Source organism: Pelodiscus sinensis, chromosome 5, assembly GCF_049634645.1.
Source record: "Pelodiscus sinensis isolate JC-2024 chromosome 5, ASM4963464v1, whole genome shotgun sequence".
NCBI lineage: Eukaryota > Metazoa > Chordata > Testudines > Trionychidae > Pelodiscus > Pelodiscus sinensis.
In genome coordinates this window covers 120,136,934-120,153,279 of record NC_134715.1, presented here as the reverse complement: position 1 = coordinate 120,153,279, position 16,346 = coordinate 120,136,934, and the positions used below count along the sequence as shown (strand labels likewise).

General features: G+C 41.3%; 1 long non-coding RNA gene across 1 annotated transcript in view; it reads right to left on the bottom strand.

Moving 5' to 3' along the window:
- LOC142829693 (uncharacterized) overlaps window positions 1–12,745 on the bottom strand; it is an 86,896-nt gene extending 74,151 nt beyond the window's left edge. The window contains exon 1 of the long non-coding RNA XR_012904420.1: window positions 12,537–12,745. This is a non-coding gene — a long non-coding RNA (uncharacterized LOC142829693). The remainder of the gene's footprint in view (window positions 1–12,536) is intronic.
- Window positions 12,746–16,346: the final 3,601 nt, after the last annotated feature.

The following is a 16,346-nucleotide window of genomic DNA, read 5'->3' as shown; positions in this document are numbered from 1 at the left end:
TCAAGCTATTCTCTAAACTTAATGGGCCAAATTCTGCCCTAACTCTCAACTTATACAACTGCACCTGAAGTCAACAAAGTTAAGCAGGTTGTAAACAGGCGAGAATTTTATTTATTATTTATTTTGTGGTTTGCATTTCCTCATGCACTACGCATTCACAATTTAACCTCTGAACACTTATTTCACAAAATAAATCATATTGGCTCCATGTCTACACCATATCTCACCCTAAACTACAAAAACAGCCACACCCAAATCAATCCACCCACTCAGGAAAAAACAGAGTAAATAGGTAGGGTTTGTAATGTTTCCTGAAGGTCAGTACACTTGGGCTGTCAGACCAATGGCAAAATAAGTTCCAGTTAAAGGCCATCATTTGAGAAAACCCTCCCCTAGTGCATGATGTACAAATTTGGGACTGTCGGCTCAAACATCTTAGCAGATCTCAGCTATTGTGCAGAACATATGGGCTGTGTCTAGACTGGCATGATTTTGCGGAAATACTTTTAATGGAAAAGTTTTTCCGTTAAAATTATTTCCGCAAAAAAGCATCTAGATTGGCACAGAAAAAAGTGCTTTTGCGCAAAAACATCCGTGCCCACTATAGCCATCGGGCTTTCTTGCGCAAAAAATTAAGGTGCCTGTCTACACTGGCCCTCTTGCGCAAGTATTCTTGTGCAAGAAGGCTTATCTCTGAATGGGAGCATCAAAGTATTTGTGCAAGAAGCACTGAATTCTTACATTAGAACGTCAGTGCTCTTGCGCAAATTGAAGCGGCCAGTGTATACAGCTGGCAAGTTTTTGTGCAAAAGCGAGTGCTTTTGCACAAAATCTTGCCAGTCTAGATGCAACCATGGAGAGAGGCCGGTCTTCCAATTCAAAGAGGATTAGATCAAACCCCACATTCTGTAAGGCACCCAGAAGTGAATCGGAAGCCAGCACAACCTGAATGTGGACATAGTATACTCCAAAGGAGGAAAGGATGGGCTGCTACTTTCTGCGCATCAGGTGGAGTATGAGCAGCCTTTGGCTATAGCCCTAGCAAGCAGGGCATATTGGAATAATTCCTTCTGCAGGAGACAAGGAACAAAAGTGAGGACTTTGTAAGGGAGAAAGGTCAAAATGTCCTTGTTAAGCACAGATGAAAGTGAGCATTCAATCACTGCTGCTGAAGATCCAGAAGAGGCCAGGAAGCTGGAAGCCAAGGTGTGATCATGAGTAACAAAAAGGCAGGCATAACCCTTCAGATGGGGGTGGGGGGTGTAATACTTCTGCCATTCTCTGCAGGGAGTTCCCCCAGCAAGCCAAAGCAGTTCATTCCATTTAAAGTGTACACAAACCTCAGAGATATCCCCAGTACTTAAAACAGGGAATGGCTCTAGAACCAGACCTCTCTCTAGAACCAGAATTCATTTTTAGGGACAATGGCAGCATCTGTGTATGAAAGCGTGTACACCTGCCACTGTCAAATGGACAGTTGTGGCACCACCTTATCTATGGAGCTGTTAAGCATCTCCCAGTATAGAAGTACATCATCTAACATCAGAAATTATGCGTGTAGTCTCCCTCTCTTTCTCCTTCTCTTTCTGTTTCTGTTTGCCTAGCTACATAAATAATCAGAAATTTGAAACGTGTGTCTGACAGAACTCTCCAGCTATAGTTTTACCTCCAGCTGTTATTCTCCTAGGAGTCTCAGTAAATCCTAGGGCAGTGACAGTGAAGGGTGGAATAGACCCAATGAAGAATGTGACCATATGGTATTTTACTAAGAGATACACAAATATATTGGTTAGACAAGTTATCTACAGGATATCTTTATTCTAGATAGAAATATAAAGGCAGACAAGAAAACAAAAGACGAAATTATGTAAAATCAACACACAGAAAACAAAGGCTCTGAATTGGACATTCATTTCCATCTAAATATATTATTTTCCAAAGCATCCCATTGATCACTTGAGAAAATTGGTTAATTCAGTTTAAAACTGGAGCTTGAATGCACTTCCTAAATAAACATTGAACAAGATAATCATATGTTATCTCAATGACAACCAGGATAGAACATTAATAAACCCAAACATTGCTATTCTTCCTTCTAGATTAATATTAACACGAGAAAAAACCTGTTCTGAGTTCTGGAGTTTTCAATGGAAAATGGAAAAGAAGCAAAAGGACCAAATGTTATAATCCATTAGGATTACTCAAACAATTGTGGAATGGAACATTCTAGTACCATCTCTGCCACTCCCTTATTGCATGATCCTGGGCAAATCACTTAATTTCACTGCACTTCAGTCTCCCCATCTAGTAGGATAATACTTATCTTAACTAATTAATTAAAGTTATTAAAAGTACTCTAGAGAAGAAAGCTGTTTAATCTATTTTTATTAGAGACACAGTATGCTCACCTAATATTCAGCTGTATAACTACAGTACCTGTACACATTTCTATCACTGTACTTAGCTAGGCATTTATACTGCATTCATCAATGTGGATCTGAGCCCTACAGGAATTCTGTGTGAAACACAACCCATCAGCTCATTCAGAGTTTTCAAAGTGGAGTCCTTTAACAGACATACTAAAAGGCGGCAAATTACTGCTAACCTGCAAGCCTTACTTTAGCTTTCTGAAGCTTCAGGGGGCAGCCAAGTTAGTCTGTAGAGAAAACAACAACAAATGGTCTGGTAGCACTTTACAGACTAATAAAACATGTAGATGGTATCATGAGCTTTCTTGGGCACAGCCCACTTCTTCAGATGACCAGAGTTTTGAGTTTAGGATGTTTAGACCCAAAATATATAGGGGGGGGGGAGGGCAGAGGAAAAAAAGAAGGGGGTGGGAGACAGGGAGCAAAATGCAGGACAATGTAGCACTTTAAAGACTAACAAGATGGTTTATTAGATGATGAGCTTTCGTGGGCCAGACCCACTTCCTCAGATCAAATAGTGGAAGAAAGTAGTCACAACCATATATACCAAAGGATACCATTAAAAAAAATGAACAAATATGAAAAGGACAAATCACATTGCAGAACAGGAGGGGGATGCGGGGGGGGGGGGAAGGAAGGAAGGTAAGTGTCTGTGAATTGATGATATTAGAGGTAGGGAGAGTGGGATGTTTGTGAGTTAATGGTATTAGAGGTGATAATTGGGGAAACTATCTTGGTAATGGGTGAGACAGTTCAAATGTTTGTTAAGTCCTTGTTGGAAAGTGTCGAATTTTAACATGAATGACAGTTCAGAGGATTCCCTTTCAAGTGCAGATGTAAAAGGTCTTTGTAGCAGAATGCAGGTGGTTAAGTCATTGAGAGAGTGTCCTTTCTGGTTAAAATGGCAAGAAACTGTTTTCTCTTTGTGATCTTGTCTGATATCTGTTTTGTGGGCATTAATCCTTTGGCGAAGTGTCTGAGATGTTTGTCCAATGTACATAGCAGACGGACACTTTCGGCACATGATAGCATAGATTATATTTCTGGATGCGCAGGAATATGTGTTCTTGATCTTATAACTCACTTGGTTAGGTCCAATAATGGTATCAGCAGAATGAATATGTGGACAAAGCTGGCAACGGGGTTTGTTGCAAGGGAAGGTACCAGGGTTGGTATTAGTGTGGTATGTCCTGTGGTGGTTGGTAAGAATCATCTTGAGGTTAGGTGGTTGTCTATAGGAGACTATGGGTCTGTCTCCCAGAGCCTCTTTGAGTATGATATCCTGTTCCAATATAGGCTGTAGTTTATTGATAATGTGTTGGACAGGTTTAAGTTGGGGGTTGTAGGTGATGACAAGCGGTGTTCTATTGTTGGTTTTCTTGGGTCTGTCTTGAAGGAGATGGTTTCTAGGTATTCGTCTGGCTCTTTCAATTTGCTTTTTTATTTCTCTGGGTGGGTAGTTGAGATTTATAAATGCTTGGTAGAGATCCTGAAGCTTCTGGTCTCTGTCAGTGGGATTAGAGCAGATGCGGTTGTATTGATAGTATCCTTCCTGACATAGCCAGATACACAGAAAAGCATTGGAATTAGAGTTCATCTGTAAATTTAATTCTCATGCTAATGGACTCAATCGTGATGAAAGAGGGTTGGGACACTATCTACCTAACAGTCACTGAAGGTGCAAACAGCTCTTTGTGTAGATTCTTATGTCAGGAAGGATACTATCAATTGACTTTGATTCTTATCTGCTTCGTTTTAACTACCCAGTCTTCAGATACTTCCCGATTCCCTCTACTCTCTGCTCCCTGTCTCCCACCCCCTTCTTTTTTTTCTTCTTCCCCCTTCCCCTGCCTATTTATTTTGGGTCTGCATATCCTAAACTCAAAATTCCGGCCAGAAGTGGTCTGTGCCCACAAAAGCTCATGGTACCATCTACATATTTTGTTAGTCTAAAAAGCACTACCAGACCATTTTTTTGTTTTCTTAGCTTTCTGGAAAGTCGGGTGTTCTTTTACTGACTTTTCAGACTTTCTATTGGCTTTCCCTTTCATACTTGTTTCATTGAATTCTGTTTTATACCCTCAGTCATTCATTACATTCTGACTTGGGTGACCAGTTCATTTGTCCTGATTACAAGTTTACAAAAACAGAAGCTAGATCTTTCTGTAATGATGCCAACTGCCGAATACACATTCCTGTTGTTACTGATATGTGATAGTTACACTATTACAGGAGGAGCTGAGAGCAACCTCTATATTTAGGATTCTTGCAACTTTTTTTTTCAAAAGCTCTCACACCTCCATTGTTTGCATCAGACCTTTGCTATTCAGCTGGGAGAACACACTCAAGCCAGGAAAGTGCTTGTTTTTGTCCTTTGAAATTCTATTCAGCTTTTGGTGGGTATAAACTGTTAAATACCGCCATTTTCCTTCCCTTGTTTGTTTTCCTCAGGAAAATTTTGGCAGCATGCTCCAATAATAACTGAAGACACGTACATTCCTAAGTGCAAGGCACCTCATCAGCAAACCACCAATAGCAACCTGTGACAATTCTGTGCTGGGAACAACTGGGAATTGCCAGCACAACCATAGAGAGGGGAGAGGGAAAGTCAGTGTCTGGTAAAACAAAATAATATAAGAAGTGCAAAAAGTTGGACAACTATCCTATTCCTCCTTCCCAGAAAGAGGCAGAGGTGTCTCTCAAATGAAAGATGTTTCAGGGAATCCCCCTCCTCCTTCCCTTTGTTATCTCCCCTTTGGTCTGTCTGGTTCAGGTATCAAAGGGACACCAAAAGTACAAGCTCATTTGTTTATTAGCAGACTAGGCATTTCTTGCTAGAAGCAAAGATATCCTCTCTGCAGGATTATAGCCACACGTCTGAATTCATTAGCATCACAGACAAGATTCTCGAGTAAATTGTCAGCCTGATGCCCAGGGATTTATTTGCACAACTTCCATTGATGCAAAAAGCGCAAACTTCCCTGCATTTTCAATGGGCCTACATTATTCATTCATGGAGTTTGTGGCTTTCAAAGTTTCACATCTGTGACTCTCAGGCAGCAAGCTTGTCAGCATCAGGTCTAGTCAGTTCTTAGATGGAAGATATCCATGGAAAAATCCAGGCTGTTCCAGAATATGGTGGTAGTGATTCAGTAAGGAGAGTTCTTTCTTTTTAATTACTGCCCCAGCCTCACACGAGAGGGCATGGTAGAGGATGTAGGATACAAATCTGAGGTTTCAACTATTTATGATCTTCATGAAGGATCCTAACTGTACTTTCAACAAAGCAAGCCATTGACATCTTTGGTGTCCTAGCCATCTTCAGATTTGGGTGATTACTGAAGCTGTGTAAAATGCCAAAATACTCATAATGCGGACTTTTCTGCCTTGCATTATGGGCTGAAAAGTGTTTGCGCGAAAAGGTTCATTAATATGCAACTATTCTTTTAGACCGCATGGGTCCATTTTCCAGTGAAACAGCCTTGTTTTCAAATGAGAGCATGTCTGTTTCCAGTTTTCAAGTGAAAGATGGGATATGTCTACACAGCATCGTTATTTCAGAATAATTGGCGTTATTCCGAAATAACATAGGGCACATCTACATTAAAAACCTCTATTTGGAAATAATGTCAAGCTGGAGGACTTCTTACTCCGACTCATGGTAACCCTCATTTCACAAGGAGTAAAGGATGTCGAAGGAAGAGTGTTCTTCCTTCGACTTACTGCTGTGTAGACAGCGCCAAAAGCTGAATTAAGCTATTTCGACTGAAGCTACGCAATTGCATAGCTTAATTCAACTTTAGCCTTGCTGTGCAGACATACCCATGGTGTATGCACCAAAAATATATTAAAAATCTCACATTTTTGATGTGCAAACAGCCATTTCATCAACAAAGAGAAGAAGTGAAATTTTAGGAGATGCTGAATTGTGGCAAATAAAATGACAAAATTGAGTGTGTGAGAAATTTGAGGAAATTAAAGACTAAACATTTCACTCAGCTTTTGTAAATACTTTTTTTAACCTACCCAAGTTCTTCTGGAGGTTTCAGTCAGGTAGAATAGTCCTTCTTGCACTTTTTTTAAATAGAAGTTTGAATTAATAGAAAATAAAATGCTAGACACCATTAACTATAGACCAGTGCTTAAACCACTATAATAATCCTCTCATTCAGAATATTTCAATACAGGATTGTGTCAGGGAGTGAGTCACCCAACTTCCACACCTTCCTCACAACAAGGAACACAAAGCAACTGGCCTTGCTAAGAACCAGGGAGGCTGTGAGCAAACCAATGATGCTCAAAACCTGCCAGAAAAAGTGGGAAGCTACTGAACCTGTCTCCACAGGAAAACAGCATCCGGAAGACAGGTTTCAGAACAATAGTCATATTCATTTGTTTCATAAAAAACAACAAGGAGTCTGGTGGCACGTTAAAAACTAATACATTTATTATGGCATAAGTTTTTGTGACATACTTAACTCATTTCCTGAGATGCTAGAAGTGGAAAAAAGGAGCAGGGATATAGAGATGGGAACGTAACATCAGTGCTAATTAAATCAAGGTGATTAGGGCTATGTCTAGACTGCAAGCTTCTTTCAGAAGAAGCTTTTCCAGAAGAGATCTTCAGAAAAAACTTCTTCCAAAAGAGAGCGTCCACACTGCGAAAGCGCATCCAAAAAATGATCTGCTTTTTCAACAGATAGCATCCACACTGAGGGTATGTCTACACTACAGAGTTTTGTTGGAAAAACAGCTGTTTTTCCGACAAAACTTGAGGAATGTCCACATTGCTATTGCATTTTTCTGCAAGAAAATCGAAAGAACAGAGGGATTTTTCCAGTATTGGTAATCCTCATTCTATGAGAAAGAAGCCTTTTTGAGAAAGAGCTCTTTTGCAAAAAGGCGTGTGTGGACGGGGAAGAGGGAGTTCTTTCAGAAGAAGAGGAAAGAGGGAAAAGCACAGGTGGCCTGGTGGCCATTCTGTCCATAGCAATCACAACTTACATGCGAGAGAGCGTCCATTCAGTCTGGATGCTCTCTTTTGAAAAATCAGATCGCTTTTTCGATGTCCTTTTGCAGTGTGGACGCTCTTTTTCAGAAGAAGTTTTTTTGGAAGATATCTTCCAAAAAATGCTTTTTCCGAAAAAAGCCTGTAATCTAGACATAGTCTGAATGGACACTATCTCATATTTCAGCTCTGAATACTACGGGTGGAATGGCCACCAGAGCACCTGTACTTTTTCCTCTTTCCTCTTCTTGCAAAAAAACTCCTTCTTTCCCATTCACACACGCCTTTTTCCAAAAGAGCTCTTCCTCATAAAAAGAGGTTTACCAATGTCAGAAAAACCCCTCTGTTCTTTCGATTTTCTTTTGAAAGAACGCAACTGCAGTGTGGATGTAATTGAAGTTTTTTCAGAAAAACGGACGTTTTTCAAAAAAATCTCCGTTGTGTAGACATACTCAGTAGCTCAACAGTGATGAGAAGGGAGAGTACCTGAAGGGGTAAGTTCTAATTGTCAGGGCCCGTGGCGAGATTACAACCCGGCAGAGCCGGGTTCAGGCAATCTGCGCATTAGCAGAACGATCTGCGCATGTTCATATCACCGGACAGCGCGGTTGGCAAGCGGGGCTCGCCGCAGTTCGGCGAGCCCTGCTAATTGTAATGAGAGAGCCATTCCATGTCTCTATTCAAACCCCTTATGGCAGTGTGAAATTTGCATATGAATTCCAGCTCAGCAGTTTTGTGCTGCAGTCTCTTTTTGAAATGTTTTTACCTAAAAAAGGCATCAGGAAGGAGTGTTAAGGGAGGGCAGCTCTGGGGAGAATGAGGTTGTGTTGGGTGGGAGGAGGCCTTGGGTAGTGCCAGGCCAAATCATGGTGAGTAATGTTCACTGCAAATTTAGCTTTTTTTTCCCCCTGTTTGTGAGGTGTTCATGATTTCTGGGAATGGATGTTACATTCGTAGCTAATCAATGGGCAGTTGAGAGATGCACTAACCATCCCTTGTGCTGTTCACAAACTGCATAACCACTCACAGCAATGCAGCAGGCTTACCAGCACAGAGCTCCCAAATAGATGTCTCTGGTACAGGGAAGCTGTAGTGGAAGTACAGGTCAGTGATCACTGTTTACCTCACTCAGAGCCTACGCCTGCCTAAGCCCCAGCAGCTATGGGGAAAGTGTGGATCCAGACTGAATTATACCTAGCTAATATCCTCAACTGCCTTCTGCTAAAAGGCTCAGCTGTGTGTCCGAGGCCCTACACTGCTAATAATTAATACAGATTCTTCTTTAGTGGAGGCAGCGAGAACCCACAAGTAGGACAGTAGGCTGTGTGTCAGGAGACCTAGAGTCGATTTCCAGCTCTGCTACTAACTTGCTTTGTGACCTTGGGCTAATCACTTAACCTTTCTATGACTCTCCTCCATCTTTTGTCTTGTCTATTTAGATTGTAAGCTTTTGGGATCAGGGACTGTCTCTCTTACTGTGTCTTTTTACAGTGCCTAGAATAGCAGGATGGCCAGTCCCTGCTGGGGTGTCTAAATGCTATTGTAGCAATAATATTTTATGGAGTAAGAACCTGTACTTTCAGAGAAAGGGGACATGACCTCATTCCTGTTGCCTGTTGCGAAATTCCTAGGTGGCCACCTATTACTTACATGTTTTAGCGGGTGAGAAATGGTTGGCTGGTTATTGGGCACTGTGACATCTCAAAGTAGGCTGTCCCAAATAATGCCTCATGCATGCTGGAACTAGGGGCACCACTGCACCCCCTGGCTTGAATTAGTAAAAACACCAAACACACAGTTTCCACTATCAGCATTCCCATTATAAACATTGTTTTAGCACCCCCAACCGCACAGGTACCAGCACTGCTCCTTAGAAATTCAGTCCCTTTTGTGTATTCACGAGCAGAATTGGGTCAAAAAACCATACAGCACATATTGGTGTCTGTCCCTGAACTCCAAAGTGCCTGCTCTTCCCAACATAACTTAAATTGCAGCAAGGGAGGTTTAATTTGGACATCAGGAAAAACTTCCTGTCGGGGTGGTTAAGCACTGGAATAAATTGCCTAGGAAGACTGTGGAATCTCCATCACTAGAGATATTCAAGAGCAGGTTAGATAGGCATCTGTCAGGGATGATCTAGACAGTGCTTGGTCCTGCCGTGAGGGCAGGGGACTGGACTCGATGACCTCTCAAGGTCTCTTCCAGTTCTAGTGTTCTATGATTCTATAATTAACACACAGATAATTTGCAGAGCCAGGCCATTTATGAAGACCTTAATACTCCAGTCTGAACACCAAGATCCTTAGAACCCTACTCTGAGAGGGGGATCCTAACAGCATCCATCACTTATAGCCAGCTTCATCCCAGAAGGGCTTGTTACCATAGTGACATGAAAGCATGGCAGTCATTAGGACACCTGCATAGAGGCTAGATATTTGAGTAAGGGCATCGCATTATCCTTCAATCTCAGGTATTTGCTAAATGTAGAAAATGCCCAGGAAGTTAAATGCTTTGATCTTGAAATACTTGTAAGCGAGGCATTATGAAAGAATGAAGGAAATGTTTAAAATGGATCTAGGGAAACAGATGTTTGGCTTCTTCCCTCAGCTACCACTAAATCAGTCACTAGCCTACCCTAGCATTTTGCACAAGTGATGTTCCAGAAAGCTAATCCTGTTTTTGCACAGGGCATTATTTTTCCAACATAAATCTATTTGCTTGCACAGCTTTTAGACATTGGTACAAACTTTATATCCTTTACTCTGAATCATGGCTCTCTTTGTACTGATATATGGAGCTCTGCATATCAGTGGTCAAGGAACCATATAGGCTGCTGCTATATGGAGAGCTTGTTTTATATGCTGATTAGCAACTGGAATTTTGGGGACATTTATTCCTGCCCTTTTAAAAAAAAATTAAAACTAAAAATCCTTCTCCCCATTCATCAGTACTCCATGGAACATTAGCCAGGGTTAACATATATCTGGGATATTTTCAGTTACTCAATTTTTTAAATTTGTTTTCATTCCATTTCTGATTGTAATACCTGGGCTATAGTCAGTCAAATTTAGCCAAACACACACTAGTGGATATTACAGAATGTTCCACACCCAGACTACTAACCCAATAGCCTGGGGCCAGCTTCCACTTTATAAAACAGGGAGCAGTCATACCGAAATGGCTTGTTGTGGCAAATTAATTGCAGTTAAAGTAGGATTAGAACATCTCTAGTTTAAGGGATGATTCAGAGTTTGAAAAAACAAGCCAAAATGAACAGTTTGGAATGATAAAACCCTGAACTAACTCCCACAGAGTTCCAATGGGAGATAGATCATGTCCTAATTTAGGATCAGAAGTCACTGAGACATCCCTTTGTCTTAACGTTATGAGCCCCAACATTCATTTGTTCCAGCAAACTCCTACTGCAAGATACCTAATTCGTCACCCCTCTTCTTTCCTGGCTATTACTTCCTAGCAAGCAGCGGGAGCAGATGCGTTAAGGGCTTGTCCGTAGGCACAAATGACTGCTTGGAGCCATGTGCATAAACTAAACTGGAACTATTATGATTTGTATATCATATTGTCACGAGCATAATTGATCAGTTCACAGTCATGAGTGGATTTTACTTTCACAATACCTCTGAGATATGAAAGTACCTCTGTAATATAATAATACCAAGCTCAACATTTGGATTTACATAACACTCTCACCAATTAAAATTAGCTGTGACACTGTGCTGTGTACTTCTGAGCACAAAAATGCTTTTGCCATGAAAATATTTCAAGAAATTCACTACAGACAATGGAAAGTATGAAATATGAAAAATAACTCTGCCCCTTAACAAAACTGGGACTCCAGAAGAAATCAAAGTATTTATGATGCCATGGGTCTCATTTGAGGGTATTTAGCTTTTGCTAAACATTTCACAGACAAATCGAGATTTCACCTCGCCCAAATGTGTTGCTAACCTTCAATTTCACACCTTTGTGTTGCACAGTCTACTAATGAATCCAAAGTTTTGCTAATCGAATTCTACTTTCACAGCTTGGCTTATATATGTACACAATAGTGTGAAAATAATGGTCTCTGATACTTTTGTGAATCTTTTATACCTACACTAAGATGCTTGTCATATAGATACAGGATAAACTTTAGTCATGTATGTTGCATTTTTCTATAAAATATTGTGCATATCAATTAGTTTGCCACTATTTACACATATCATATAAACCAGATGGGTTAATTAAACCCTTCAAACTGATCCCTTGGTCCTCTAATGTAGAAGTCAGATTTGGGAATCTGGAGCAATTCCTGTTGAGTTAGGATTGCTGCAGAACTAAACAGCAGGGAACTACTTTTGCTTACAGATTTGTGGGAGGGAAATAGTACAAGGACACTGTATTCATTATATGCCTTCCCTACCCAGTACAAGGATGGTAGACTGTACCACACTTTTTTGTCGGTACCATGCACTAAAGCCACTATTTTAGTCATTGCACATTAGGCAACAGAGTTAATTATCTTGTCCAGAATATCTAGTGACATTACATCTGATGGAAGCAAAAATTAATTTGTGCCACCGTTCAAAGTATAGTGAATCCTAAGTACACACATGCCTCAAATATCATTAGTCAACTCAAATTATCTATCGATACTTTGCCATATTTCTCAGTACTTTAATTTCCAGTTTGCGTGTCCCACCCAGACAACTCCATGGAACTGGGAAAAGTAATGGATACTGATATGAATAACAAGCACACCCAGAGTTCCAATAGGGAGGATGAAGAAGAAAACAAGAATTTAGCATGGATATAAATCCTCAAGATGCAGGGCATAACCCAACCTCTAGACAGTAGGGGTTAGGCAGAACCTTTCCTTGCAAATAAGTTATTTCTTAACTGCCAACTGCAGAGTTATTTCCTCCTTCTGAAATTTCTGGTGCTGGCCATCAGAGATAGGATTCTGGACTAGATAGACCTTGAGTGTGAGCCAGCCTGGAAACTCATATTCCTACAAGCATTTCCGTTTAGAGAATGATTTTCCTTTCTCCCTCCTCCCAAGAAGAAAAAAACAGAGGGAATCAGAATAAACTTGGTACAGGGCATGGTTGCCTTGCGGTGTCCCTTCTGGTCAAATGTAGTGTGGCTGGCACTTTGTGCTTCAGTTTCCCTCCCTTGTTCTCCTCCACTTTCCAGACACTAGTCTGTGGTGAAGAAGGGGAAAAGGGCCTTAGGTTCTCTGGCCAACATAACCCCTGCCAGAGTAGCAAAAATCCAGACTAAAAAGTCCCAGACTGAAAGGTGCTTCTGTGTTTGCAGGCTTCCCCTCCCTTCCCCCGCCACCATCTGGAGCCTGCTCCCAGCTACTTTCGGAGCTACTTTTGAGAGCCTTTCTCCATTCTAAGCTAGAGTGCTAGCAAGGTTAACCACCTCTGAAATGAGAAAAAAAAAAGCAGCACATATCCACCCATGAGGCAAGCCTACCACAACCCCAACCACAAGGCAACTCTGCAAACCCCCCCTCCACCATCTTCAACAGCCACTTATAGTACCTAGAGAGATAACCCATATAGATAAGGTTGATACCATTGCATGGCTCCTCACCAGCATATGACTCAAACCCCCTCTCACATCTGGGCAGTGCACTTGTGTGTTGGCTGGCAGACAGATGCTGTATTTTTAATAGATTTCATCTGTTATCGCTTAAACTGTGGAAGTAAGAACACGGTGGCGTCTTTAGTTGGACCCGGGAATTTTAACAGTAGCTACCCTGGTGTATCGTGATAATAGTGAAAATCTTTAGAGCCATCTTAAAAACAAACAAACAGCAGATTAAATTATTTCTCTGGCAACTGGCAAATACATAAAAAAAACCCAATAACCAGGCCTGTCAAATATGGGTCAGCCAGTGACTCTAGTACTAGCCCCACGCGGGTTCCCTTGCATTAGTCAAACCAGGGATTAGGCCCTCTACAAGAGAAAGAGAACAGGAGCCAGGCAGTTCCCTGTGGTTCTAAGTCTCACTCGGCCATTTTATAAGGCCCCAGTGTCCATTAAGCTATACCTGACCCACCTCAGTTCTGCCCCTCAGATTGGGAAGCTAATTAACTGTGGCACAGGTGTGGCTGGCCCCCTTTTCCTTTAAAGGGGCCAGTCACCTTGTGTGAGAATGTTCCTCATACAAGAGCAAAGCGATATGCAAAAGGCTTTAACCAGTCTTCAGGACAGATGGCATAAACTACCATCATGATACCATTCCCCAAATCAAAGGCTTTATATCTTGCAATAAGACATGTTAGACCTCTCAATCCCCACCCAAATTTCCCAGCCATGTAGTCACAGAGGAGCAGGAGCTGGGATATTGCCTGGTCCTTGGGAACCCCCACACCAATACAAAAGTTGGTCCAAAAGCTAAGTCTGCTCCTCTGCAGTACATGGGCACACAGGCACTGGCCACACTGGCTAGAATGCCACTTCCCACAGTCTCCATTAGTAGTCAAGAGCCTGATTGGAGGCACCTTCAAAGCACAATGCCAGAGCCAACTCTTTACACAGTCTTTCCCCCATTAACAAAGAGTCTAGGAACCATGTAGGAACCTCAACTCAGGAAACAGCCCAGAATAAGGACTGTAGGAATTGCCACAATAAAAACAGATCAGAGCTTCATCTAGTCTCTCCAAGGGCCAGTACCATCTGCTCCAGAGGAAGATACAGGCACCCCCAAATGAGTAGTTATGGAATAGCCTCTCCATTGGGGAACATTGCCCTAATCCTATTAATAAGAGGTTGGTTTACACCCTGAAGAAACGATTTTATCCCTGCCAAATGATTTGTTTAATAATCCTTGATCCAGTGCAATTGTGGATGTTCTATATAAATGTCTCATCCTTAACTTAATCCTACTAAGGCAGTTACCTCAGTGACATCTTGTAGCAACAAGTTTCCTGTGGTAATGATGATACAGGGTGTAAAAATTTCCTTTCATTTGTTTTAACGATGCTTCTTTTCAATTTCACTAAACAACACCCCCTTTCCATTGTTTATGAGAAACAGTGAAGGAGCAGTGCTGTAAGTAAGAAGAATCTGGCAGCGGGATAGACTGACGAATCTAGCAGCTGAAGCACCCTCAAAGCAGACAGACAGTAGGCTAGCAGAGGCATTATAGGAAATGGCATAGTAAGTCACCCTGAAAAACCCAGGGGGGCTCAAACTGGATTAACTCAAGACAGGCCAAAGTGAGAAAACAACAGAATTCCACTTGTCATCACCTACAGTCTACAACTTAAACTCCTCCAACACATTATCAACAATCTACAACTTATCCTAGAACATGACCCCTCAGTCTCAAAGGCCTTGGGGGAAAGGCCAATCCTCGCATGAAGACAACCCCCTAACCTCAAACAATTATTTTCAATAACCACGCAACACACCTCCATCAGAATTATCCAAGAACCCACCCCCACAATCAGCCCCAGTGCCAACTCTGCCCACACATCTACAGAAGTGATTTTATCACTGGACCCAACCACATCAGCCACCAAATCAGAGGCTCATTTAACTGCACATCTACTAATGTGATCTATGCCATCAAATGGCAACAATGCCCCACTGCCATGTATACTAGCCAAACTGGACAGTCTCTGTGGGAAAGAATTAATGCACACAAATCAGATATCCGAAAAGGCAATACACAAAAACCTGTTAGAGAACACTTTAATCTACCTGGACACACATTAATGGATCTCCAAGTCACCATTTTGTTTCAGGCAAATTCCACAAGCCAAATACACAGAGAAGGATTGGAACTTAACTTCATTTACAAGTTTAATTCTTATGTAAATAGTATGAACAAAGACATTGCCTGACTCGCAAGCTACTTTCCACATCCTATGACTTAACCAACCAATTAAACAATAGAGGTGCTAATGATTCTTATCGTCCTCTCATAACTATTTAGTCTTTAAGGTGCTACTAGATTATTTGTTGTTTAAGTTTTTCCTGTTACAAACTAACTCAGCTACCCCTCTGAAGCTTATCTACTCTCTCTCTCTCTTTTTTCCTTCCTCCCCTCTTTTTTTTCTCCTTTTCTTTCTTTTTTTTCCTTCTTCCCTCCCCCCCTCATTTATTCTTGGATCTGGACTTCTAATATCTGAAGAAGTGAGCTGTGCCCATGAAAGCTCATGGTGCCATCTACATGGTTTGTTAGTCTTTAAGGTGCTGCTAGTCTATTGTTGTTTTTTAAGATTTTCATGTTACAGACTAACACGGCTACCCCTCTGAAGCTTTTGTACCTACTGTTTGTGGACAATATCCTGAATGGACAGAACAAATGCAACTTTCATGGGACGGTTCTCAGCCTCTTCCAAGATCCGGATTGATAAATCCTGACCACTCTCCACAAAAAAAAAAAAAAAAAAGAGAGAGAGAGAATTGTAAAACTCTCCTTGACTTTGGTAGAGGCAGGATTTCACTTCTGACCAATATCCCTGAAAATTCAGAGACAGAGATTCTGGAAAAGAATTGTGTCTTGAAAAATCAATAAGAGACCTTTGATGTTCAATTTTAATCTTTTTTGTCAATTTAGCTATGAATTTTTTTTATTTTAAGTCAGATACAAGTGGGTTTTTGCTCACAAAAGCTTATGCTCCAATAAATCTGTTAGTCCATTGTTTCTCAAACTGTGGGCCCCAACCCCCTAGGGAGTCGCGAGCAACTTAGAGAGGGGTCGCGGTGTCACAAAGTTTGAGAACCCCTGTGTTAGTCTATAAGGTGCCACAGGACTTCTCATTGTTTATACAGATTCAGACTAACCCCTCTGATAACTGAGTGATCATTACTCAAGAGTTCTGCAAGAGTTACCCTTGTTAGACTAAAAAACCAAACAATGGATTCTTAAGAACAATTAGCAC